This window comes from Schistocerca piceifrons, chromosome 5, assembly GCF_021461385.2.
Source record: "Schistocerca piceifrons isolate TAMUIC-IGC-003096 chromosome 5, iqSchPice1.1, whole genome shotgun sequence".
Lineage (NCBI taxonomy): Eukaryota > Metazoa > Arthropoda > Insecta > Orthoptera > Acrididae > Schistocerca > Schistocerca piceifrons.
Window position 1 is genome coordinate 506,392,319 of NC_060142.1, and position 27,578 is coordinate 506,419,896.

Genomic DNA, 27,578 nt, shown 5'->3' on the forward strand with positions numbered 1-27,578 from the left:
TACTCTCGTTAGGTTGATCGAAAGAGAACTGGAAAGTGTACGGGGAGATGAATCCTCGACATTTTCAGCGGCACGTAAGGAAATATTCAGACGATATTCGAAGGCTACTTTAAACAATTTTAATTAGTGAGTCGATCGCTGGATGGTGGTTAATTCCTGTGTTACAGATACAAGAAGACCCACTTTCAAGGAAATTCATTAAAAGTTATAGACTTTAATAAATTTAGAAAGAAATATAAACACTTTTCGTAAAGTTCTTCTTACTGTATGATTTAGGTGGAAGAAGATGGTGAATAGCCGAGAAGTTCTTCAGGAACTAATTAGCATCGGGGCGAAACAAATTGTGTACTTAAAAAGTATCCGAAAGCACAGATGTGAGTGTCGTCCAGTTGTCTGTTTGGACGAGCCATATTAACACTTGTCACAAAGCACTGTATGGATGGACACAATTTACTACAGGGTGTGCTGAAATCTATTTCGTAAGGAAGCAGAATTATTATCATTCACTCTGGCGGAGAAGGACTGTTTTGTGCCGAATGCCTAATAAGATTTAAATCTGGTCAGAAGAAAGGGGATTATACAACAACAAGGAGCTCTCAAATTATGAAAAGTGGTTCTGGGAGAGGTTGATATCTAATTTGGTACCTCATACTGTCCTCTTTACAGATAATGCAACTGACTCTTGCTACATACAATATGAAACTCCACAAGGGGACAAATGATGTGCTGATTAACAGAAAAGGGAATTCATTTCTACAAGGATTTTCTGAGATCCCAGATGTATTCACTGGTAAAAATGAACAAACCAGGTCACATCGCTAATAAAATAGACAGTATTTTAACCGAACATGGTCGTACTGTGTTGAGACTTCCTCCGTACCACCCATAATTGAAACCTATAACGCTGATACGGGTAAGAGTCAAAACAGGTATTCTGAACATAATGTGACATTCAGAATTGACATGTTATGAAAACAGAGATGAATAAATTGTTTCCATAACAAATTAAGACTGATAGAACGCTGTGAGCACATGGTATAGATTAAATAGGAGAGCAGTTTATTTGAAGTGAAAGATGATTAAGTATTATGAGTGCTGTATTGTAGTTTTGTTGTTTGTATAACATATCTGTAACATTTACACAGGGCGGCAAATCAGAGCTCCAGCGACAAACTTTCAGAGGTGTTAGTGTAGACCAAAATAAGAAAAAACTCTAGTAAACATAGGCTCTAAAATGCACACCTTCAGAGCTATAAGCACACCTTTGCTGGAGTTTATCGATGAAATTCTGGTTTAACCTGTATAAGATATTGTGTACCCGGAGGATTTTGAAAAATCAATTGGTCTGTCACCCTACTGCCTACAAAAACTTAGTTTCTGAAAGACATTTTCTCATTAACGGTATAACTTTAACTTTTCGTTGTAGAGGTTACCACAATATAGTTTTGTACTGTAACACCTAAATAGTTCTTCGTTGGTATTAGCAAGGAGAACTTGATCGTCTACATGATGTAGCACGATATATTAAAGATTTTATTACCTTATCGCTGAATGTCGCCATGACCTATTATTCTGCACTGTATTGCAATTGATTTGACTATTTATGTCAATAGAAGATGAGTTTAAATGCATTCGTATTCTGTTTCACAATTTACTGTCTTTCACTCAGAAAACTCTTGATATTCGATATTTTTAATTTACTCATTTAATTAGTATGTTGAATCTATATGTGAATACACAAAACGAACTGAGTTCCTGAAATTATTTCTCCAGAAGGATTAACAGAGTTGCTGAGGAAAGGGATAGGTTTGACGTATTCAATAAAAGGTCAGAATCATGTTTGGCTTAGCTTATTAAGAAATGTATTTGTTCCATTTATTAACACAAAAAATTTATTTCGCATATTAGTAAACTACCTACTTATCCATACGTGGTCCAGGGGTATCTTAGAGTGTAACAGCATTTAAGTGTAATGATGCTAGAATATGTTTCAGTAGATTAGCTTCTAAGTAGGGTAAGGTCATTTTCAGGAAACTAGTCCTCTGATACAATGTACATTCTCGAGTTCTTTGAAATTTTTCGTAAACATCACGGTTTGACCAATCTTTCAGCTTCTCTGATGGATGGTACTGAAAAATCTAAGGGGACCTCTAGGCGTTAGTTCTGTTAGCGCATCAATTTGCTTCCCGCCCAATTAAAGGAATCTTGACGACGGTGGTCAGCCACAGGGGTCAAAATTCTTTCCAAACCCCTGATTACCTTCGGCTGAATTAGAAGCATCATGTAAGCATGCGTATTACTCGACAGCAAGTCGAAAAGGGTGTAATGACGACCAATGGAATTAATTAGCACGTTCCTAAGATCCCGAGGAATCCCTCTCTCCATATCGTACATACAAATTTTTATACCCTAGTAGGGGTACTCAATGCACTATGTTGAATAAGTGAGACTCTACTGAAAGAGTTCTCAGTAGCACACGAAGACCACTTGGAACACTGTCTCCATCACACCTAGTGTCCTATTCTCACACAGTCATTAAATAGGAAGAGAGGAACTGCGCAACGCTCGAATACAGGTCTCCAGTATTTCTCGGTGGACAGCCGCTGAGCAGAATTCGTCCTTGACAGGGCGCAGCAGTGCTGCCAACTGCGCTGCTGGTGACGGAGTCGTCAGCGCAGCTCGCAGGGCCCGCTGGGCAGCAACCATCAGCGCGTTATGTTGGCAACCTTTCTTGCTTGAGCGGGCGCCGGGTCCCGCAGAATCTGTTCCGCCGCCAGCCATGACGCCACCTCAGGTTTTGCTGTCTCAATCAACCCGTAACGCGCTGACTGGGGCAGGGGCTCCTCCTGGAACACAGACAACTGAGATGATAATTTTGTAGTGGTTGTCGCGCACTGCTACACAGCCCAAATAGACCTAAGAACACAATGAAAAACCGACAACGGCTCACGATAATAAAAAAAAAGCCATCACGACAGAAGTATTTCCAGTTTTAAACATCCACTTAAAGGGAGTCGCCGGCCGGAGTGGCCGTGCGGTTCTAGGCGCTACAGTCTGGAACCGAGCGACCGCTACGGTCGCAGGTTCGAATCCTGCCTCGGGCATGGATATGTGTGATGTCCTTAGGTTAGTTAGGTTTAATTAGTTCTAAGTTCTAGGCGACTGATGACCTCACAAGTTAAGTCGCATAGTGCTCAGAGCCATTTGAACAATTTTTTTTAAAGGGAATCGAGTTGATTTCATTTGTTTGTGGCACTTAGTTGTGTTGTTCCTTCTTTCTCGATGTCTCTAGCTTCCTGTATGTGACGGAAGTGAACGTCAAGGCAGGAAAAGAGTTGTCTTTCCTTTTTATCATTCCGTGTCTCCGTATGTAAGAACGGAGCACTTATAGATCACTTTGTTGTCTGCCAGTCGTGTCTGTCTGTCTGTCGACGGCTAAGAACAACTCGTCAAAACCTGTTAGGTGCTTCCCGTTAACCTACAATCATGAAATATGCCAAGAACAAAGTTTTCCCAGAACAATTACAGGAAAAAAGACGAAAATTGTTACTTTGCTACTATATCACAGGGAGAAGAAATATTTCTCTGTCCTCTCTGTGAAACTGTCTTTTTATCCGTCCGTTAAGACCTCTTTTTCTTAGTAACGGAAAGCATATCAAGCTGAAACTTATCACATACTCAGCTCTACAGGCCTTTGACGTTGTAATAAACGTAAGCTTCTACGTCAATGCACTCAAAAGATACGGCCATTTATGTCACATATTGTGATACTTGCAAACTCACCATAAAAACCTCTAGGGTACTTCCTGTTTACCAAGAATCATGCAATTTGGCAAGAAACAAGTTTTCATAATGCAAGTAAAGGATAAAGAATCTGAAAATTTTTAATTTTTAATTATGTCACAAGAAAAAATGTTTACTTTGGTCATTTGTAATCCTACCAGACGTAAAACTGAAACATTCCCGAAAAGTCTTGGAATTTCCGGTACCTATATCTTGCCAGTATCATTGTCAAAAGCCTGGCATAATCCTTAGCTATCCTCGACCCTCGGGATGGATAATTGTCTATACACATGTTTAAGTTTATACAGAAGCCTCGGAACGCGAGTCTTTATCTCACCTGGCAATTTTCTTGCAGTTCTTGCGATCCGACGGAACAGGCCTCGCACGCTCCGAAAGCCAGAGAGAATTGTTATACTAATCGTTTCTCACATATCCTAGCCGTGCGTTTTGATTCTGTATGCCTGGTCTGAGAATGTGAGACGACAGTGTTTTCTTGTAGGTGAAGGGAGTCTTTTAGTCTGCAAAGGCAGTCTTGCCAACGTAGTTTGGTTAGGCAGAAAGGCACAGAGCTTTACCAAGATAGGTGCTTTTGTACGAGAGTTTACGAGCGCGTAGGTAACAGGTAAGCTGTGGTCTGTGGCTTAGCCCTTAGACGCCCCCCCCCCCCCCTCCCCTTTCCGCCTCAAAACCATACCACTCTGGCTTTCGGAGGATGCGAGGCGTGTTCAGTCGGATCGCAAGAGCTCTTGTAAGTGAGATTGTGTATCCCGTACACATTGCGAGATGTAGACACAGACATTAGAATGGCTTTCGTATACTTTATACTCCATTTTATAGTGCGGTTTCAGGCTTATGATGTTATGAGAAAATTTAAGTTACTCGTTCTAAGTATAATTTCGCATGTGCGTGAGTATTTCTGATTTTCAAATGAGCAATGTCTTGTCTAGAGATCTTTTGGCTACCATGTGTGGTAGTAAGTAAAAGAAACCGAGCTTAGATAATTTATCAGATTGTTTCACCCTCAAGGCTTTAAATAAAAAAAATGTGTTTGCTAACACGAAACGTGACTTCGAAATTCTAAATCTCTCGATTTGTAACTACTTCGTTTCAGGCACGTTATCGTGTGATTCTATGACAGGATCGAGATCTCCTCTTTTGCATTCTTTCATACGTGTTTGCACCTTCAATGATTGTTTGGAATGCGGGTTATTTTTCAATAAAATATAATTCTTGTGGCGAAATAGGTTTCACATTTCGCGGATTCGACAGTGCTCTACCACGTGTTCAATATAATTTGGTCATCTGTCTGTTAGTGTCCGTCAGTGAATTCTGCTACATTTTCTTCGTGAAACGAGTACCGATAAGTGTAACTAAATTTCGTCTGCATTTCTGATTTACTGTATTTTCGTAATTTTCTTATGTGATTGTTTCTGTCGACGTAAATGCGTTTTATAGCTTTCTGTAATCGGCTGCTGTGTCTGTCTATCTTTCTCTCTCTCTCTTTGAAGCAATGTGAGTACCTATAGGCGTGGCAGGATTTTATCAATTTTTATTTTCCTCATTTAACAAATTTTTGTGATTTTCGTATCTACTCGTTGTGATGACTTGCTTCTCTGCCCAGTATTTAGTAGCTTCAGTAGATACGGTGGTGCGGTAGCTTCTCCGTTGTAGAACCTAATCTTGCATCATTGATGGTGTTTAGTTCTGTGTTTATTTGTTTACCTTATGAAAACCACGTGTGTCTTCCTCTGCTTTCATATTACGATACACTGATCCCTGCTTCCATTTGAAGTAAACGGGAGTTTTTTTTTTTTTTTTTTTTTTTTGGTCATCAGTCTACTGACTGGTTTGATGCGGCCCCCCACGAATTCCTTTCCTGTGCTAACCTCTTCATTTCAGAGTAGCACTTGCAACCTACGTCCTCAATTATTTGCTTGACGTATTCCAATCTCTGTCTTCCTCTACAGTTTTTGCCCTCTACAGCTCCCCCTAGTACCATGGAAGTAATTCCCTCATGTCTTAGCAGATGTCCTATCATCCTGTCCCTTCTGCTTATCAGTGTTTTCCACATATTCCTTTCCTCTCCGATTCTGCGTAGAACCTCCTCATTCCTTACCTTATCAGTCCACCTAATTTTCAACATTCGTCTATAGCACCACATCTCAAATGCTTCGGTTCTCTTTTGTTCCGGTTTTCCCACAGTCCATGTTTCATACAATGCTGTACTCCATACGTACATCCTCAGAAATTTCTTCCTCAAATTAAGGCCGGTATTTGATATTAGTAGACTTCTCTTGGCCAGAAATGCCTTTTTTGCCATAGCGAGTCTGCTTTTGAGGCCCTCTTGCTCCGTCCGTCATTGGTTATTTTACTGCCTAGGTAGCAGAATTCCTTAACTTCATTGACTTCGTGATCATCAATCCTGATGTTAAGTTTCTCGCTGTTCTCATTTCTACTACTTCTCATTACCTTCGTCTTTCTCCGATTTACTCTCAAACCATACTGTGTACTCATTAGACTGTTCATTCCGTTCAGCAGATCATTTAATTCTTCTTCACTTTCACTCAGGATAGCAATGTCGTCAGCGAATCGTATCATTGATATCCTTTCACCTTGTATTTTAATTCCACTCCTGAACCTTTCTTTTATTTCCATCATTGCTTCCTCGATGTACAGATTGAAGAGTAGGGGCGAAAAGCTACAGCCTTGTCTTACACCCTTCTTAATACGAGCACTTCGTTCTTGATCGTCCACTCTTATTATTCACTCTTTGTTGTTGTACATATTGTATATGACCCGTCTCTCCCTATAGCTTACCTCTACTTTTTTCAGAATCTCGAACAGCTTGCACCATTTTATATTGTCGAACGCTTTTTCCAGGTCGACAAATCCTATGAAAGTGTCTTGATTTTTCTTTAGTCTTGCTTCCATTATTAGCCGTAACGTCAGAATTGCCTCTCTCGTCCCTTTACTTTTCCTAAAGCCAAACTGATCGTCACCTAGCGCATTCTCAATTTTCTTTTCCATTCTTCTGTATATTATTCTTGTAAGCAGCTTCGATGCATGAGCTGTTAAGCTGATTGTGCGATAATTCTCGCACTTGTCAGCTCTTGCCGTCTTCGGAATTGTGTGGATGATGCTTTTCCGAAAGTCGGATGGTATGTCGCCAGACTCATATATTCTACACAGCAACGTGAATAGTCGTTTTGTTGCCACTTCCCCCAATGATTTTAGAAATTCTGATGGAATGTTATCTATCCCTTCTGCCTTATTTGACCGTAAGTCCTCCAAAGCTCTTTTAAATTCCGATTCTAATACTGGATCCCCTATCTCTTCTAAATCGACTCCTGTTTCTTCTTCTATCACATCAGACAAATCTTCACCCTCATAGAGGCTTTCAATGTATTCTTTCCACCTATCTGCTCTCTCCTCTGCATTTAACAGTGGAATTCCCGTTGCACTCTTAACGTTATCACCGTTGCTTTTAATGTCACCAAAGGTTGTTTTGACTTTCCTGTGTGCTGAGTCTGTCCTTCCGACAATCATATCTTTTTCGATGTCTTCACATTTTTCCTGCAGCCATTTCGTCTTAGCTTCCCTGCACTTCCTATTTATTTCATTCCTCAGCGACTTTTATTTCTGTATTCCTGATTTTCCCGGAACATGTTTGTACTTCCTCCTTTCATCAATCAACTGAAGTATTTCTTCTGTTACCCATGGTTTCTTCGTAGCTACCTTCTTTGTACCTATGTTTTCCTTCCCAACTTCTGTGATGGCCCTTTTTAGAGATGTCCATTCCTCTTCAACTGTACTGCCTAGTGCGCTATTCCTTATTGCTGTATCTATAGCGTTAGAGAACTTCAAACGTATCTCGTCATTCCTTAGTACTTCCGTATCCCACTTCTCTGCGTATTGATTCTTCCTGACTAATGTCTTGAACTTCAGCCTACTCTTCATCACTACTACATTGCGATCTGAGTCTATATCTGCTCCTGGGTACGCCTTACAATCCAGTATCTGATTTCAGAATCTCTGTCTGACCATGACGTAATCTAATTGAAATCTTCCCGTATCTCCCGGCCTTTTCCAAGTATACCTCCTCCTCTTGTGATTCTTGAACAGGGTATTCGCTATTACTAGTTGAAACTTGTTACAGAACTCAATTAGTCTTTCTCCTCTTTCATTCCTTGTCCCAAGCGCATATTCTCCTGTAACCTTTTCTTCTACTCCTTCCCCTACAACTGCATTCCAGTGGCCCATGACTATTAGATTTTCGTCCCCCTTTACATACTGCATTACCCTTTCAACATCCTCATACACTTTCTCTATCTGTTCATCTTCAGCTTGCGACGTCGGCATGCATACCTGAACTATCGTTGTCGGTGTTGGTCTGCTGTCGATTCTGATTAGAACAACCCGGTCACTGAACTGTTCACAATAACACACCCTCTGCCCTACCTTCCTATTCATAACGAATCCTACACCTGTTATACCATTTTCTGCTGCTGTTGATATTACCCGATACTCATCTGACCAGAAATCCTTGTCTTCCTTCCACTTCACTTCACTGACCCCTACTATATGTAGATTGAGCCTTTGTATCTCCCTTTTCAGATTTTCTAGTTTCCCTACCACGTTCAAGCTTCTGACATTCCACGCCACTATAATTGTTCATTTAGGATTAATCTTATCATAAATTCATATTGTTATCTTATGTAGAGTGTTGATTGCCTCAGGTCGATTTTGGTGTCCATTGGACTTGCTAATAAATTTAATTGGTGAAATCTTAAACAAACCTTAGTTCTTCCACTTTGCAAACCATGTGGCTTCTTGATCCATTCAGGTACTATTAATATATAAAGTACTTGGCCCGAATTTAAATAGAAAATGTTGTGTTTCTGGTGTCTAAATTAAATCTGTACGTTGACAACGCTTACTTTATGACCAAAGAAAGCGAATTTGTCACCGACAGTCAAACGATATATTACAGAGCTCAGGACAAACTAAGTTCATTATATTCAAGAACCAATAGCAAACATGTAAGTTTCAGTGTGCCCCCCTTCCCAGGAAAGAATACAGAGATGCGCAACAGAAATGTCTCAGTAGGCTGACTCTCCAAGACAGTTTCTTTTCACATAGTCTCCCAACTAATTCACACTGACGGGAAAAAAAATCACAACCCCAAGAATGAGTTGTGCGAGATAATCGAAAGTTGGTAGGTCTGATTCCGCATCTGAAACACGATGTCTTTTCCAATTTCGCGCCACTAGCATTATAATGGCTCTAGCATGGTCGTGAGAAGACCAGGCTCCGTACGGCAACGAGGCACTACTGAGAGGGAAGACCGTCGTGTTCGGCATAAGGCTGTCGCGCACCGTGCTGCATCTGCAGCAGTATTTCGAGCAGGAGTTGGCACTACAATGGCACAAGGAACTGTTATGAATCGGATACTTCAAGGACAGCTCCGAGTAAGACACCTCAAAGTAGCGTACATTCCACTCATCCCAAATCACCGCCGTTTGCGACTTCAGTTCGTCAAGCGAGAGCTAGGTGATGGGCGAAGTGGAAGTCTGTTCTGTTTCCTGATGAAAATCAGGTCTGTCTCGGTGCTAGTGATGGCTTTGTGTTTGTTAAAAGGAGGCCAGGTGAGCGTCTCCAACAAACATGCCTGCGGGCTAGACACGCTGGAGCTACACATGGAGTTATGGTCTGGGTTGCGATAGTGTATGACACCAGGAGCTCTCTCATGGTTGTCCCACGCATCGTAACTACAAATTTGTACGTCAGTCTGGTGATTCGGCTTCTTGTGCTGCCATTCACGAACAACAATGCAGGGAGTGTTTTCCAACAGGATTACGCTCGCCCACATACCGTAGTTGTAGTCCAACATGCCCTACAAAGTGTCGCCATCTCGCCACGGGCTGCCCAGTCACCAGATCTGTCTCCAATCGAGAATGTACGGGACATCATCTAGCGGCAACTCCAGCATCATCCACATCCTGCATCCTCTGTAGTACCCGACCAACTGCGACAGGCACGGAACTCCCTCCACGGTCTCAGGGCGGTGTAATAGCCCCGCCAACGTTATGGTAAACATTAATGCTTTCCACGCTTGATCCACCAACCATCGATCATTGACCATACTATTGTTACAACTACAATCAACAAAATATGTCGAATCAGTGCATTTCGCCTGCGGGAGGGATGCGTTTACTCAGTGTTGCTCCATTGCGTGCGGTCGGCTATAGAAAAAATTTTGTGAACGGAAAAAGGACGGGCTATAGAGAAGCGTTAATGTACGGACCTATGGGACTCGGATGGGCATAATTATCGATTGTTGAGAACCATTTTGTAAAACGTAAACTGGTACAGAGTTGTATAAAGAAAGAGAGAGAGAGACAGGTCTGAGATTTTATAATTGTAAACCTATGCGAGAATATATTGAAATTCTCTAAAAGGTAATTCAGTCGTTCTCAATTATTTTCTGAAGTGGATTTTGAGGAAGTAAATTGTGCTGAGCTTCTTTAGGAATTACGGAAGTTTGGTTAATGATATTTGCTGGTGGATCTGCAAGCACGGTCATGGGAATTTAGAAGTGTTTTCCAGTTATTAACAGAAATCTGTGGTCGGCTACGCATCGTATATCCGAATGTGGACTGAGTCGCACAGAATCAGTATCCGAGACTCCTATACAAGTTCCTATTTATGATCAGTAAAAGTTTTACAGGCAACCGGAGGATATCGGCAGTTGCTTGTGCTCTGCGAGGTAATGAAATTTCACCACTGCAGATTTAATATTCTTTTTATGTTAAAATCTTATCGCCGGATGTTTTTTAACAAGGCTACATGATGTACGCTCGTCTTCTGTAAGACTGTGCAGGTACAACAGGAACAGTAATTTGTGCTCTAATAAATGAGATTTCCAAGCATTAGCAAGAGAGTTTTTGCTTATTCACGACACAAACATTCTCAGCGTAGAGCAGTAGACACAGATTTGGACATTGGTTTGTCTTTATTATCTTTTAAGTTAGCCTATTATTACTTCAAGTTTAATCGATTTCTTTTCACGATTAATTGCTCCTTCGGTAAATTATATCCGCACATACATACAACGACATACACAATTATAATAAGGGATATACTGTACCGTCACCGGTGCAACACATTGTATGGAAGTTCGCATACTTACTTTCATCATTCTGAAGGCTATACAGGTTATTAATATACCAGAATTTCACAACGCAATGTCTTTTCTCGTGATTAAATTAACCTGTGATCTTGCAAAGTAAATGACTGACATATGTCACTTAGACAAATGTAGTCCCAGAATATCATTACTCTACATTAATTACTTCTTGGTTTTAGGGTCTATTTCCGTTAGTGTATAACAAACAGATATCTTTAACCTGACATCGATAAAGAAATCAGGCATACAATTATTTTACAGTGGGTAATAATCCTTTGTAAAAACCCACCAAACAAATTCTAAGTGTATGAATACAGAGTCTCGCGGCGATAACATTGAATAAAATGTTCTCGGGTTTCCAACCACGTCCATTGCTTAAAACTACACGAGCTTTCGGCCAAGCACTCCTTGGCCATTGTCAAGTGGTATGACTGCCAGTGGGCTGTTGGTGCGCCCTTATATATCCTAGCTGCCGGCTGTGACGTCACTGGTGTCCATGACATTGCCATATATGGGCATGTTTTGAGTCGGGGATCGATGTGTCCTCTTCAACCGCGCGATCGCTGGATCCCAAGCAGCGCTGAGTTGCAAGCCACCGTCTCTATTCAGAGTGTTTGTGGTAATTTTTATTTCAATAGCTTCTTTATTAAACTGTCTCAGGAGCAGTTAGTGCGAGCCATGACAGAGGTATCGTCAAATGTTATGTGGTGACCGTTTTCTAACTCATGCTCAGCTAACGCAGATTTCTCTGGATAGCGTAGGCGATAGCACCTGTCCTGTTCTTTCCTGCGTTGTTTCACAGTGCGCACTGTTTGTCCGATGTACTTCTGGCCGCACTCACAAGGTATTGCGAAGACTCCAGGTGTTCTGAGACCTACTGCGTCTTTAACTGGTCTCAGTAATTGACGGATTTTCGTTGGAGGCCTGAAGATTGATTTGATCTTGTGTCTTTTCAACAGGCGGCTTATCTTACAGAGCCACAGAATGGCAGCAAAGCATGTTTCTTTTCCTGCTCTTCGTCGGTGGTCTTATTCTGAAATTTCCCAGAAATCACTTCTTTCACTTGATGGACGCTATAGCCGTTATTCCTGAAAACCTTGCGTAGGTGGCTGAGTTCATGGGGCACGTTATCGTCGTCTGATATTACTCTTGTACAATGCACCAATGTTTGTAATACTGTGCGCTTCTGTGCTGCGTGATGATGGTTGGTGGCGTGCAGGTACAGGTCTGTGTGGGTGGGTTTTCTGTAGACACTGTGGCCAAGGCACCCATTTCGTTTACGGTGGACAAGGACGTCGAGGAAGTGCAATGCATTATCTTTTTCCACCTCCATGGTGAACTGGATATTACTGTTGATGCCATTGAGGTGTTCCAAAAACTCGTCAAGTTTCTCGCGTCCGTGTGGTCAAATGACGAACGTGTCGTCAACATATCCAAAGAAACACTTCGGCTTCAGTGGCGCAGTATCTATGGCAATATCCTTAAAATTCTCCATGCAGAGGTTTGCAACAGCTGGAGCCAACGGGCTACCCATTGCTACGCCGTCTGTCTGATCGCAATAGTGGCCGTTGTACACGAAATAGGACGACGTAAGAGTGTGCCTAAATAGCTCGACCACGTCACTTACTAAGTACTGGGAAATTAGGTCCAAAGCTTAATACTCCTTATATCTATGCTTGATAATTATAACTGTACATTAGCAGGGATGCTGACACTTTGGAAAAGGTGAAAATTATATCAGCTATGAAATAGCTGCTGCTTACTTTCTCGGGTAGCGTAATATTTACATCAATAAATTCATATTTTCAAAGACAGTAATTCCCTTACCTGCAAAAACAGCTGCTTGTTTACAATACACTGTTGCTTGCTTTGCTCTCGTACCAATCGCAGATGAACACTAACCGAACCAGAGTATGTGGACACCTCTTAGCGAACATTGATATTCACCCTTCGCCTTTGCAACGGCTCTAGCTTTGATGGGGACTCTTCCAGCGAGGTGTCTGAATGTCTGGGGAGGAATTTCAGATCACTGTTCCTCAAGAGCCGAAACCAGTGAAGATAGTGATGTTGGACGCTTGGGTATGGAGCGAAGTCGACTCTCTAACTCACCCCAGAGGTGTTCCTCTCGGCAGGTCAGTCCATTTGAGCAGGAATTTTGGAGTAGGAATTAAAGCCCAGGGAGAAGAAATAAAAAACTTTGAGGTTTGCAGATGACATCGAAATTTTGGCAGAGACAGTGAAGGACTTGAAAGAGCAGCTGAACGGAATGGACAGTATCTTGATAGGAGGATATGAGATGAACATCAACAAAAGCAAAACGAGGATAATGGAATGTAGTCGAATTAAATCAGGTGATGCTGAGGGAATTATATTAGGAAATCAAACACTTAGTAGAAAGTAATAAATGAGTTTTGCTATTTGGGAAGCAAAATACCTGCTCATGGTCGAAGTAGGGTGGATATAAAATGCAGACTGGCAATGGCAAGAAAAGCGTTTCTGAATAAGAGAAATTTGTTAACGTCGAGGATAGATTTAAGTGTCAGGAAGTCCTTTCTGAAAGCATTTGTATGGAGTGTAGCCATGTATGGATAAATAGTTTAGACCAGAGCTTCCCAACGTGTGGTCCGCGGACCCCTTAGGGGTCCGCCGACTCTTTCTAGGGGGTCCGCGGCCACTCTTAACGAAATCTTGTAAAATATGAAAATCAAATTTATCACTATTTTTTTCGTGTGAAAAACATCAGTACTTACAGGGCGGTAGATGCGCTGAAACCTTTTACGCATGCGCGGAGCCAGCTTTGTCGACCAATCACAGCGCTCGCTGGCATGTATGCGGCCCCAGGCATCATTAAATGTTAAACTTGCTTTGTCAGTGCACTACGTATTTCATAAGTCGATTTTTGACTTTCAAGTTGTTTTCATTCATCTCTAAACCAAAGACTATTGATACTTTGGGGGGGGGGGGGGGGTCATTGGGAACATGGAACTAGCATTAAGAAGCTTCCAGTTCCCATGGATTTCGCTCTGAAATTTAAAGATACTGTGCTCTTGACTGACTAGGGGTCCGCCATGGATTTTCGTCTGAGGAAGGGGTCCACCAGCTGATAAGGTTGGGAAGCCCTGGTTTAAAGAATAAGCTTTCGAAATGTGGTGCTACAGAAGAATGCTGAAGATTGGATGGGTAGATTACGGAACTAATGAGGAGGTACTGAATAGAATTGGTAAGAAGAGAAATTTGTGGTACAACTTGATCAAAAGAAGGTATCGGTTGGTAGGACGCGTTCTAGTACCTCAAGGGATCACCAATTTAGTACTGGAAGGAAGCGTGCGGCGTAAAAATCGTAGAAGGAGACCAATAGATCAATATAGTATGCAGATTCAGAGGGATGTTGGTTGCAGTAGTTACTCGAAGAGGCTTGCACAGGATAGAGTAGCATGGAGAGCCTACATCAAACCATTCTTCGGACTGAAGACCACAACAGTAACAACATTGTCCACGAACCATTCCTTCACACATGCTGCTTTACGGCAGAATGCACTGTGATGCTGATACGATCATCGCCTCCGAACTGTTACTCTCCTGTAAGCAGTACACACTGGCGAAAAACGTGTTCATATCCTTCAGCATTTACCGTTTTCTTAGCCACAAAAAGTGGTCACACTCTAACTACGAGCACAACACGTGATGGCAGGTAATGTGCTCCACGCTTTCACCGAACCACAACCCTTCTATCTGACTGTCACAGCACCACCTGAAGCGTCGCTTAGCATTGACTACAGAAATGTGTGGCGTATGAGGAGCTGCTGGACCACTTAGTTCACTACACACAGTTATTGTGCCAGCCGCACTGCTGGTAGCACTTCAGAATGCACGGGTTTTTCCCTCTGCTGATTTCATGCGATTTTTTACGATAATCCTCTGCAATGCTCGAGGCTCCATGTCGGTCAGTACACGAAGTCTGTCTGGTCTCGGTTTAATTTTGGTTGTTCCGCCGCGTTGTCACTCCACAATCACATTACCAACAATCGGCTTGGGCAGCTTTAGAATGTTTGAACTGTCTCTGATAGGTTTTTTACTCAGGACACAACCAATGACTAACGCACGTTCGAAATCATTGAGCTCTTCTGACAGACGCAGTTTGATGTCACTGCTTGTCTTCTGACAACACAATACTGTTTGAGCCGTGGCGTGGTTGAGGGCGTCGCCTTTCGAATTCCTGGCGCCACTAGCTCGGTCTGTCGTCTGACGTCCTTCTGGTTTGAGACCACTAAGATCTTTGCTGAAGGTTGTTGATAGCTGGTCGATGTGGCCGAGCGGTTCTAGGCGCTTCAGTGTGGAACCGCGCGACCGCTACGGTCGCAGGTTCGAATCCTGCCTCGGGCATGGATGTGTGTGATGTCCTTAGGTTAGTTAGGTTTAAGTAGTTCTAGGTTCTAGGGGACTGATGACCTCAGATGTTAAGTCCCATAGTGCTCAGAGGCATTTGGTTGTTGATGGGGGACAGGGCGCGTTGTGTCGTGGCGAGTTGTTGAGTGGTAACGGAGGGAGGGCGGCGTGAGAGGTCCGCTCGGCGAGTAAAGCGACCGCTTGCTCAGGCGTCTTCGGCACAGAGTCCGGCGAGTGGTTGCTCGGCATACTTGTGGGCCGATTTGAACCCGTGGCTGACTTCGAGTGCCGTCTTCGTACGTAGCCTGTCCAGCCAGCTCTGGGTCGTGGCACACCGGTGAGAGAGTTGAAGCCAGTTGCGCTGTACTGAAGTCCGTCCCGCTTTGGAACCGGCAAGTTTCAGCTTCTGTTAACTTTGGACTTTGAGGTCTTAGCTGTTATTAGTGATGGCCTGCCTTTTTTCCATTTAGTAATTTTACTTAACTGAAGCCGTTGTTTTTGAAGGCCTGCCGCTTTTGGTAATTTTGCTTAACTGAAGTTGTTATTTTTGTAGGTCAACGTGTTTTCTATTTGTTAATTTTACTTAACTGGAGCTGTTATTATTGAAGTGTCTGATGCATAATAATAATAATAACAGATAAATGCAGACTTTGCAAACAACAAATAGAAACAGTAGATCACATCACAAGCGGATGTACAATACTAGCAAATACAAAATACCCCAGAAGACATGACAATGTAGCAAAAATAATACATCAACAGCTTGCCTTACAACATAAACTTATAAAACAACATGTTCCCACATACAAGTATGCACCACAAAATGTACTGGAGAACGATGAATACAAATTATACTGGAACAGAACCATTATAACAGATAAAACAACACCACATAACAAACCTGACATCATACTCACCAATAAAAAGAAGAAATTAACACAACTAATCGAAATATCCATACCCAATACAAAAAATATACAAAAGAAAACAGGAGAAAAAATTGAAAAATACATCCACTGGCTGAGGAAGTCAAGGACATGTGGCATCAGGATAAAGTTGACATTATACCAATTATACTATCAACTACAGGAGTCATACCACACAATATCCACCAGTACATCAATGCAATACAGCTACATCTAAACTTATATATACAACTACAGAAATCTGTAATTATTGACACTTGTTCAATTGCCCGAAAGTTCCTAAATGCAATGTAACACATACCGTACAGTTAAAAGGAAGTCACGCTTGATCAAGGTCCGCGTCACCTTCCATTTTTAACCAGACATAACGTCTGAGACAGGAAAGAGAAATAATAATAATAATTCCGCGTGCCCAGAGGCAATTCAAAATATGTACATGGACATTTCCCCGAATATAGAGACCTGTATAACAATAAATGCATCCGAACTAAGGACTTATGTCAAGTACCGATTGTACACTAAACACGGACAGTGGTATAGTCATTTCGGAGCGAAAATAAGATATTAATGAACAGTGTATAAATGGAGTGAGCGAGTACTCACGCTACCTTTGTAGATCTGATGTTCACATCCTTATCCCTTAACCTATTAGTGATGTAAGCTTAGTGTTAAGCAGAACCTAACTCAGGTTTTCTTTATTGTTTCACGAAAAAAATGCACCAAAACGAACTCACGTCACCGAAATTTATCTACATGGACGGACATTTAACATAATGAGACTCCTGCTTCGCAATGTCCTTGTCTTGCCCACCTAACCATGCCAAGATGTGGCGAGACAAAAAAAAAAAAAAAAAAAAAAAAAAAAAAAAAAAAAAAAAAAAAAAAAAAAAAAACGAAGGTTCGAATGGCGCTGAGCACTATGGGACTTAACATCTGAGGTCATCAGTCCCCTAGAAATTAGAACTACTTAAACCTAACGAACCTAAGGACATCACACACATCCATACCCGAGGCAGGATTCGAACCTGCGACCGTAGCGGTCGCGCGGTTCCAGACTGAAGCGTCTAGAACCGCTCGGCCACTCCGGCCGGCAGACAAGACCACAAACTACCATCGACAGCCCAAAGCGAAGAACACCAAAGTGTTTTGTGTTCGTGTGCAACATGAAAGTTTATTAGTGTGAATTTAAGTGATAAGCAAATGACGTGCAACTCGCACATAAAGTAAAACTCTACAAAAGAGACAAAATCCCTGAGCTAACTAAAACATCGTGCAGATGCACAGACATTGATTAGTGTATAAGCCATCTACATTTGATTTTCGTGTTAGATTATAAGTTTCTCTCTTTTCAGCAGGACTGAATTTATTAAATTTAAGAATATGAAAGCTACACCAATGTGTTGTACAATCATTTTTAAAGGAATGAAGGTCACCGCTTGTCCATTGACAGACGAACAGAAATGACCGTGGCACCGACCACAATGAATTGAAGCATACTAGTGCGAAAACAATGGACCTCTAGCTTAAGGCATAAACACTTCTATGCACTTATTTGATAAATATTATTGATATTATCATGTATACGTCATGTTAATTAATTTAAGTGTGTGATTTTGCAATTTACATGAATGCATGTACTGTGTGCAACTACTGCATCTCTGGAATTACGTGTGGATCACGAGAAGCCAGTAGTAGTTCTCGTTCTCCACACGGGAGGCGATGAAATGTTGTATTTTCACACCGTCACATCTCGTCACATAAAACACTGATTTGAGTACCGGTACTGAAAGAGTCCAAGAGCCATTTATTTTCGAATGTATAATATTTAACTACGCGTTGTAATGATATATTTTGACGATTTACAAGGAGAAATGAATCCAGCGCCACTGACGCGCCTAAGAAACTATAGATTAACTCAACGCACATATTAAAGACAGACTCTGAAGAGATTTGAATATTACAAAAAACAAGCGCCCAACCCATCGTCCACTGACGGACGATATCACTCTCTTTTTATCTCCTGTATAATACGGACGCACCATTAGATATGCGTCGTTATAAGATTTGTAATTTATTTAGGTCTATTGATAAATTCTGTTGTAAACTGGCCCTTAGGTACATTTTCAGTGCGTGTGACGTCCGGGAATTTCTTAGCAAACTGTACTTCTCAAATCGTACATCGCTCGCACAAAGCCTCGCTGTTCTATAATGGTACGAGGCACTTTATAAATGGGAAAGGGAGCCACGTAAGTATATGTTGCTTCCCCTTTTCAGTCTGACAATAATAACAATATTTCCTTACATCAGAAGGCCTGCCTGTTCCCTTCTTAATTAAATTAAGAGCTGCTTCATAATTTGGGTTAGCTGACACCCTCATTAATCAAAGCCTAGCTGTTTTTATTACCCTCTTATTGAGATTTGATATCTTACTCAGTCTGTGTTGTAATTAAATGACTGTGACTGATAAAGACCTAGCTGTTTCAGAGGTGTTATGTCAACAAGGTAGTAACAGGAAATGACACATGATGGTACACGGGCCCTAACCTTCCGCCTTACATCCCTTTGTCCACAATTGTGGGTTCCACTGTTTCTATGTAAACTGGAGGTGGAATGGGGAGAAAGGAAAGGGAAGGAACTATTCATGTCTGCTGCATCGGTATTTCCATGCTGAATAAGTGGCGGTAAGTGAAAATGCGTGCCGGACCAGGATTCGAACCCGGAATCTCCTGGTTACTAGGCAGCTGCATTAACCATTGCGTCATCCAGATATAGCGTTTATCAAAATCGCGCTGATTGTTTCGGCACGCCTTCCGGCGGATCCAAAGTCATACCTACCGCCATCTATACGCTGTCCCTGTCGTTCTTCATGCCCGCTTCTTTTGAGATTCCTGCAGGAGGTCGATCGTAATTGTGCATCCGCAGTGAAAGTGGTGAATTCATTTTTCATCGAAGCGAATCACTCATGTGAATGCGTATTCTTTCGGACATTACATTTATGTGATCGTTCTACTTTAAACCGTTCGTGACACCTACTCCCAGATATTCAACGTATACGTTATTCATCAACTGTGTAATCAAACAAAAACTGGTCCTTTCGTCTGTTTTGCGCAATACAATACATTTGTTTATGCTTAGGGTCAACGCCCAATTTCTGCACAAAGCGGTGATCCTTTCCAGGTCTTCCTGTCTTTCGCTACAACATTCTGCAGTTGCGACGTCTCTACATACAACAGCACCATTGACGAACAGCCCCGTGATGTTTCCGATGTTACCCATAACGTCATTCATACACAGAAAAGCTGACACGGATGAAGCAAAAACATCCGTCCGCAAATGGTCGTTTGTACTAATGCCGCCAATATGTATTCAGCAGCAACAGCTGCTGATTGAGAATGAAATACTGTCCTAGTCATTGCAAATGTGGTTGAAATGTTAACTTTTCGAAGAAGTACTCATCCAATAGGCTTCAAATTCCACGTTGGGCCTAACTTTACAAAAATTACAGTATTGTTTCAGCACACTGCCATTTGTGATTTCATTTACACTCTCGTCTGTTAAATGAGTTGTCGATCATTCATTTATATACAGTACAGGAGCTGTCTTTACTGGATCGTATTTTTTTCTCTTACTATCGTATACACTACCCAGTGTCAGTTTTCGCTTTTAATTATCATACGCGACGATTATATGGTAAAAAATGGTACCCTAATACCCCCTTGGGTACCCGAGAAGATATAGTTATGTCTGAAGATTTCGCTCCATTAAGAACAAAGTGCAATTATCCGTTTGATAGATGGTACGATATCTAATGACATCAATGGAACATTATACTCCAGATCTTTCTTCCTCCTTTATGATCCAAGAGGAAAGTAGTATAGGGAAAACGTATTGCTTTCTATTTTATTGATCTCCACTGAGAGACGTTTCTACACAAATCAGCGACACTATCATCAGGGCGAACACAAAGAGTGGAAATACCACCGTCTCAGCCCTAGCTTGCATCTTCCTTCGTACTTCTTCGCTTCAACAGGCAAAGGTCGTAAGCGAAAGTCTGCCGTTCTGTTTTACTCACCTCCCTCGAGAGCCATTTCCACATCAATCAGCGAAATCATCATTAGGGGAGAATGTATTACGGGCGTTCATTTTAAAAGGCATTGAAATATCTCGAAAGCTGTACATCGGGTCCAAGAAAGTTATAATTCCAATTTGTTTGTCTCGGAGGGGAACATCCAATGACACCACACTCGACCACCCAACCCAAGTCGTGCGTGCGTGGCTGTGATAACATTGAAATCTACAATGGGAAACCTCGGTTTTTATTGCAGTTTAAGGTTCTACGTCAAAATCTATATAGGTTTTGTCTGAAGCATTTCCTTCCTTTCGCCACAGATTTAGCTGTAATAGGAGGAATATAAATTGGAACATAATCGTAATTTACGACATACTACTCAATGGCCCTTGAATATCAAATGGCACGTGGGATCACACCTCCATGCAAGATGGTAGGACAGGCCAGTATTTCATAACTGATAATTGGAAACCCCATTCGCAACATTGTATTCTACCAACATGTCGAACAGGAGACCACTCGATGCGGCACCGTGGCCGTGAAGCGAACTACGACGCATCACAACATTCAGTACATTGCGAGCGGAGCTCACGTATCGCGCAGACGTAGAACAGATAACGGCTCTAAATATTTCAGTACTTGCACAGTGTTTACTGCATGCACACCTACATATCACCTGGAGAACAGACTTGCAAGTGGACTATGAATGTTGCAACCACAGAAGAAAAAATTGATGTGATCGTGATTTACGAAGAATGTAGGAGAAATATTGAGGCTGCTGTTGCCTTGTATGTCGAGCGTTTTCCAGAGAAAGCTCGCTCTCGTTCGTTCTTTTATAAGGTTGTGAACTCCTTCATGTCTGACGGCAGCGTACAGACCTGCAAAAGAAAACGAAGCAAACGTGTGACAGGAGAAGCTAATGAAATAGCTACAGTAGTAGCAGTGCACAACAACCCGCGGATAAGAGCCCGGAAATCACCCCGCGATTCCGGTATGTCACAATACTACTGTATCGTTGAAAGTATCATCCATACCAAGTGTCACTGCATCAAGAAATTCATGTCGCAGTTTTCCATAACTCGCAAGATTTTGTGGGTGAGCACGTCAACAAATGCAAACGACCCTCACATTCTTCGCCGAGGTACCACTTTCCGATGAGTCTACGTTGACCAATCATGGTACCGTTCACTGGTATAGCATGAATTACTGGAGTGTTGGTTACGAAAATGTATGGTGTGACGTCGTAGGGAACAAACTCGGTGGTCCGTATTTTATCGACGACACGTTGAATGAACGCAAATATCGAACATTTTTGGTACAGGAGCTACCGGTACTGCTGCAGGATATTGCCCTGGACGCTCGGCAATGTATGTGGCTTCAGCATGAAGATTGCCAGCATATTAAGCAAATGAAGGATGGAAGGTATTCGACCGTGTTTACACTGGTGAGTGGATCGGCAGACGTGGCCCTATTAATTGATCCGCAAGCTCACGACGTCGCTGGATTTCTTTTTGTGGGGATATTTAAAAAAATAAGATGTACCAGCAAGTGCCAACAGGACGCGAAGACACGGTCAACCGCATCATATGCGGCTGTGCTGACATTCCCGCCGATATGCTTTTGTCCCGTGTACGGTCATCTGAGAAACAGATGACTAAGTGTTGAAGATGGAGGTACTACACTTACTCCAATTGGAAAATTAGAGTAGCGTTCACCACGAGCCACTGCCACAGTGGCACGTCGAGTAGTCCCCTGTTCGATATGTTGGAGGATTACAACGTTGCGAATGAGGTTTCCAATTAGAAGTTATGAAATACTGGCCTGTCCTACCCTCGCAGCGTGGAGGTGGGGTTCCATATGTCACTGGATATTCATGGGCCATTGAGTAGCATGTCGTAAATTACGATTGTCTAGCCATTTCAATTCCTCCGATTACAGCGGAATCTGTAGCGAAACAAATAAAATGCTTCAAACAAAACGTACGTAGATTTTGCACTAGAATCGTAACCTGCGATAAAACAACAGGGGTTTTCATTAAAGGTTTCAAAGTTTCCCCCCGCAACCCACAAAGGGAATGGGATGGGGTGGGGGGGTCAATAACGCAATTACAACTTTTTTAGCCGATGTGTAGTCTTCGATATATTTCAATGTCTTCAGTTAAATGAAAACACTGTAGAGTGACAGCAGTGTCTGACCAATTTAGTACACACACACTCTACTTCTTCGGACCATTGGGTGAAGATGTTTAGAGAAAGTGTATTGCTCTCAATTTTACTCATTTTGGGAGACATCTCTATAACAATCGGCAACACAATCATCGGGGGTGAAAATACAGAGCTGCAGTAGAGTAGGCCTTGCCCCAGCTCACTCTATGAGACTTCTTTTCTTCTTAGTCGGTCTGTCGGGCAAAGGTCTTTAGTGAAATAGTGTTGCTCTCAGTTTGAATTATTTTTGAGGTGTATCAAAAAAATGGTTCAAATAACTCTGAGCACTATGGGACTTAACATCTGAGGTCATCAGTCCCCTAGAACTTAGAACTACTTAAACCTAACTAACCTAAGGACACCACACACATCCATGCCCGGTCAGGATTCGAACCTGCGATCGTAGCAGTCTCGCGGTTCCGAACTGACGCGCCTAGAACCGCACGGCCACCGCGGCCGGCTGAGGTGTATCGTTCCTACAGCAGTCTTGAGCATCATCATCAGCGGCGAATGCACGGAACAGCAGCTTTCTCGTCCTGGCACCAGCTCTCACTATGAGTGATCCTTCTTACTTCTTTGGTCCCACGTTTAATGGTCTTTAACGAAACCATTGTGCTCTCAGTTACATTGGCCTCCGCTGAAAGACGTTTCTACAGAAGTCCTTTACACCATCGTCAGGGCCGATCGCAAAGAGTGGCGCACAGCGCTGGCCCAGCTCTGGCACACACTTTTCCTACCTACTTTTTCAGTCCAACGAGTACATTTCTTTAGCAGAAGTGCATTGTCCTCAGTTTTACTCATCTCCGCTGTTAATGGTTTCTACAGCAACCAGCGAGATAATCGGGGTCAACAAACAGAATGGCAGGAGTTCCGGACCTGCCGTACCCTCACACAGTTCCTACTTCTTCGATCCAGTGAGTAATGGTTTTTAACGAAAGCCTTCTTATGTGGAACTATATGCCACCCACATCACTCGGCTGAAGGCAAAACTCGTTTTAGGTCATAGTTATTTGCTTAGTGGACTAGTAAACTTTGTTTCTTTCGACATTAATTGACATTATTGTTGAAGTCGTATACTGATTCTGTACTAAACTGTATATATTTTAATAAAATTTTATCGGGCTTCCAGCCGCGTCAGGTGGTCAAAATCCCACGATCGTTCTGAATACCCTTGTGCTAAAGTCGTCTCAGTCGCAGAAAGTCTGCCACAAGAACTGAGCGACCTCCGAAAAGTCTTCCAGGAAAACGGGTACAGCCACGGACAGGTGTCACAGGCTGTACCCGGTGTGACACGCAAGAAACACACCTATAGAGAAGAGAACTCCACCGAAGAAGAAAGCAAGAAACTTGCGTTTTTGACTTTCTTTGGTACATTGTCGGAAAAGATTAGCCGGCTCCTGAAGAGATATAACATTTCGTCGGTGTTCAGGGCCTCAGCAAAAATTCGTCAGATCATGAGGCCTGTTAAGGACGATCTAGAGCTTAGAACGCCTGGAGTGTACAGGATACCGTGTCAGTGTGGCTGTTACTACGTCGGCCAAACAGTACGCACTGTGGAGCAACGGTGGACAGAACACGAGAGGTGCTTACGCCTATCCTATCCAGAAAAATCAGCCGTGGCAGAACACGCCTTAGAAAATGGACATCGAATTCTATTCGACAGAACATCTGTCGTTATGAAGACGAATGGATTTTGGGATGGAGTCATAAAAGAAGCCATTGAAATAAAAAACTCTGAAAACACCATCAACAAGCTCAGCACAACCTGGGACCCGGCTATTGCGATGTTAAAACGGGCGCGGCGGACGCGGGATGAAAACACCATATATGGCGAGGAAGAGAGCACCAGTGACGTCACAGCCAGCAGTGCGGCTATATAACGACGCGACCACGGCGACACAGCAGTCAGTCTTACCACTTGACAATGACCGGGGAGAGCTCGGTCGAAAGCTCATGGAATTTTAACCACCTGACGCAGCTGGAAGCCCTAGAAAATTTTATTAATTCATATTGCTGCGAAACCATGCATTCATACAAGTATGTATTTTGTTTTAAATGTCTATGTTATTCAGTCGTGATGTTGCATAAATCTTCTTTTAAGACACTTTGTAAATTTTCAAGTTTGTAAAACAAAAAACTTTGTTACCAATTTGTCACGAGGTCATCTGAAGGGCAGGCCGCTTTGGCCGAGCGGTTCTAGGCGCTTCAGTCGGGAACAGCACTGCTGCTACCGTCGCAGGTTCGAATCCTGCCTCGGGCATGGATGTGTGTGATGTCCTTAGGTTAGTCATTAATCTGAAGGTAGGCAGTCCGAAACGCATACTGAATGATAAATAGGTGCAGAAACTTTGCGAACAACCTGTTCAAAAAATGGTTCAAATGGCTCTGAACACTTTGGGACTTAACATCTGAGGTCATCACTCCCCTAGAACTTAGAACTACTTAAACGTAACTAACCTAAGGACATCGCACACATCCATACCCGAGGCAGGATTCGAACCTGCGGCCGTAGTGATCACGCGGTTCCAGACTGAAGCGCCTAGAACCGCTCGGCCTCACCGGCCGGCAACCTTCTGTTTTAAAGCCATTTTCATCAACGTGATTATAATGGTCGCACGCTTCTACATACGACTTTCAGTCACGTTTACAATAACGAAAGTGTGTTGGTCTCAATTTTACTCATCTCTCTTGAAGCGTTTCAACAGCAGTCAGCGACGCCATCATCAGGGGCGAATACACAGAGTGCAAGCATCGCAAGCCCGGCGCCAGCTCACACTATGAGTCATGTGTCGTACATCTCCGATCCAGCGGGTAAAGAGCGTATCTCGCAGTTACTCTGATCTCTGAGGAGAGTGGTTTCTGTAGGAATCTGCGACACCATTACCGGGGGCAATGTACAGAGCAGCACCTATGCTGGCCAGCATCAGCTCACAGAATGAATCATCCTTCTTACTACTATGGTTCCACGTGTAATGGTCTACAGCGAAACCGTGTTGGTGCCATTTACACTGACGTCCACTGAAAGACGTTTCTACAGTAATCCTTTAAAATATTGTCAGGGGCGACTGCAAACAGTGGCAGCAGAGCTGGCCCAGCCCCTGCTCACACAAGGAATCTTCCTTCTTACTTCTTTGGTCCAATGGGTAAAAGTCTTTTGCGGAAATGAATTGCTCTCAGATTTACTTATTTCTGTTGAGAGCCGTTTCTACAACAATCAGCGAAATCATAATCAAGGACGAACGCACAGAGTAGCAGCAGTGTCGAACCTAACCTGGTTCAGACGCTACCGACTTCATCGGTCCAATGTGTGAAGATCTTTAGTGAAAGCGTGTGGCTCTGTTTCACTGACCTTTGAGGAGGCTCGTTGCGACAATAATATGCGGCGCTATTATCTGGGACGAACATGCAGAGCAGCAGCTGAAGTGGCCCTGCACCAGCTCACACTATGAATCATCTCTCTTATTACTTTGGTCCCACGTGTAATGGTCTTCAACTTTCAGTTACAGTGATGCTCGCTGAAAGACGTTTCTACAGCAGTCAGTTAACTGTCATCAGGGCAACCACAAGGAGTGGCACGCAGCGTCGTATGAGCCCTCGCTGCACTATGAATCTTCCTTCTTGTTTGTGTTGGGGCTTATGGGCGCTCAACGTCGAGGTCATCAGCGTCCTGACACGCATTAAAGGGAACGAATGTGGGCAGACCTAATGAAATTGAAGCACACACGCAAAGAAAGCAGGAAAAGAAGGAAAATGCTACATAAGAAAGTAGAACGTAAGGAAAGGGGAAAGTTAGCAACAAGAATGCCACAGTTAATTGTCATTGACTAGCCACTTACATAAAATATGGGCGAGCTTGTCACACAATGAGCAAATTAAGATCCTCTCCCTAAAGTCTTTGTAAAAACATTTGACATGGCACAGAACTTTAAAACTTTAACCACATTCGTCCGAGTGTTGCCTAAAAGAGATGGCAGGTCCGCTGGCAAGTCAGCTGCTGCCCGCTGGTCAGAAAATAAAACGCAGTCCAATAAAACGTGGCGCACAGTGACTTGGACGCCACAAGCACCACACATTGGAGGGTCCTCCCGCCGGAGCAGGAAGCCATGCGTCATAGGACTGTGGCCGATCCGAAGCCGAGTGAGGAGAACCTCGTCCCGTCGACGGGGCTGAAAGGAAGTACACCACACACGCGTTGTGGGCTTAACTATACGGTCTTAAGCGAAATTGAGCTACTCTTAGTTTTACTTATTTCCTTTGAGAGTCGATACGACAACAATCAGCGAAATTACAATTAGGGACGAATGTATAGAGTGGCAGCAGTGCCTGACCTTCCCTAGCTCACACATTTCCTATTGCTTCGGTGCAATGGGTAAAGGTCTTTAGCGAAAGTGTGTTGTTCTCAGTTCCACTAATTTCTGAGGAGAATCGTTTCCACAGCAGTCTGCAGCAGCATCATTAGGGACAATCGTACAGAGCAGCAGCTGCGTCGATTTGTCACCAGCTCACACTGTGAATGATCCTACTTTGGTCCCTCGTGTAATGGTCTTTAGCGAAACAAGGTTGCTCTCAGTTACGCTGATCTCCGCTGAGAGACGTTTCTGCAGCAATCGGCGACATCATCGTCAGGGCGGCTCGAGCCCTGGCCCCGGGCGCGCGGCATGCCTGTGCTGTGGCGCGCCCCGTTATTGATTGCCGGCGCTGCTGGCTCCCCTTTAAAGGCGACCCAGTGTGGCGGCGGCGGCGGATCATTGACCCAGCGTCCCGGCTGCCGGCCGGCGGCCGCACTGCAGCCGTGGCACGCGGCGGCGAGCGCGACAAAGCGGCCAGCCCGCAGCCCGCCAGCCTCGGCCAGTGCATTTGCTGCATGCCGGCCGCCTCTGCGATCCTGCGGGGCGCCACCCACCAGCATGTCAAGGCCCACCCCGCCCAACGTTGGGGCACACGCACTCCACCCTCAGAGAATACCGAAAAGATTTATCGTCTGCACTGACGGAGCTGGGAAGTGTTACACCACGAAGCACCGA

General features: G+C 43.2%; 1 long non-coding RNA gene across 1 annotated transcript in view; it reads right to left on the bottom strand.

The window, feature by feature from the left end:
- Positions 1-1,834: 1,834 nt before the first annotated feature.
- Positions 1,835-27,578, bottom strand: part of LOC124798628 — a 104,213-nt gene continuing 78,469 nt past the window's right edge. Inside the window, exon 2 of the long non-coding RNA XR_007016962.1 lies at positions 1,835-2,846. This is a non-coding gene — a long non-coding RNA (uncharacterized LOC124798628). The remainder of the gene's footprint in view (positions 2,847-27,578) is intronic.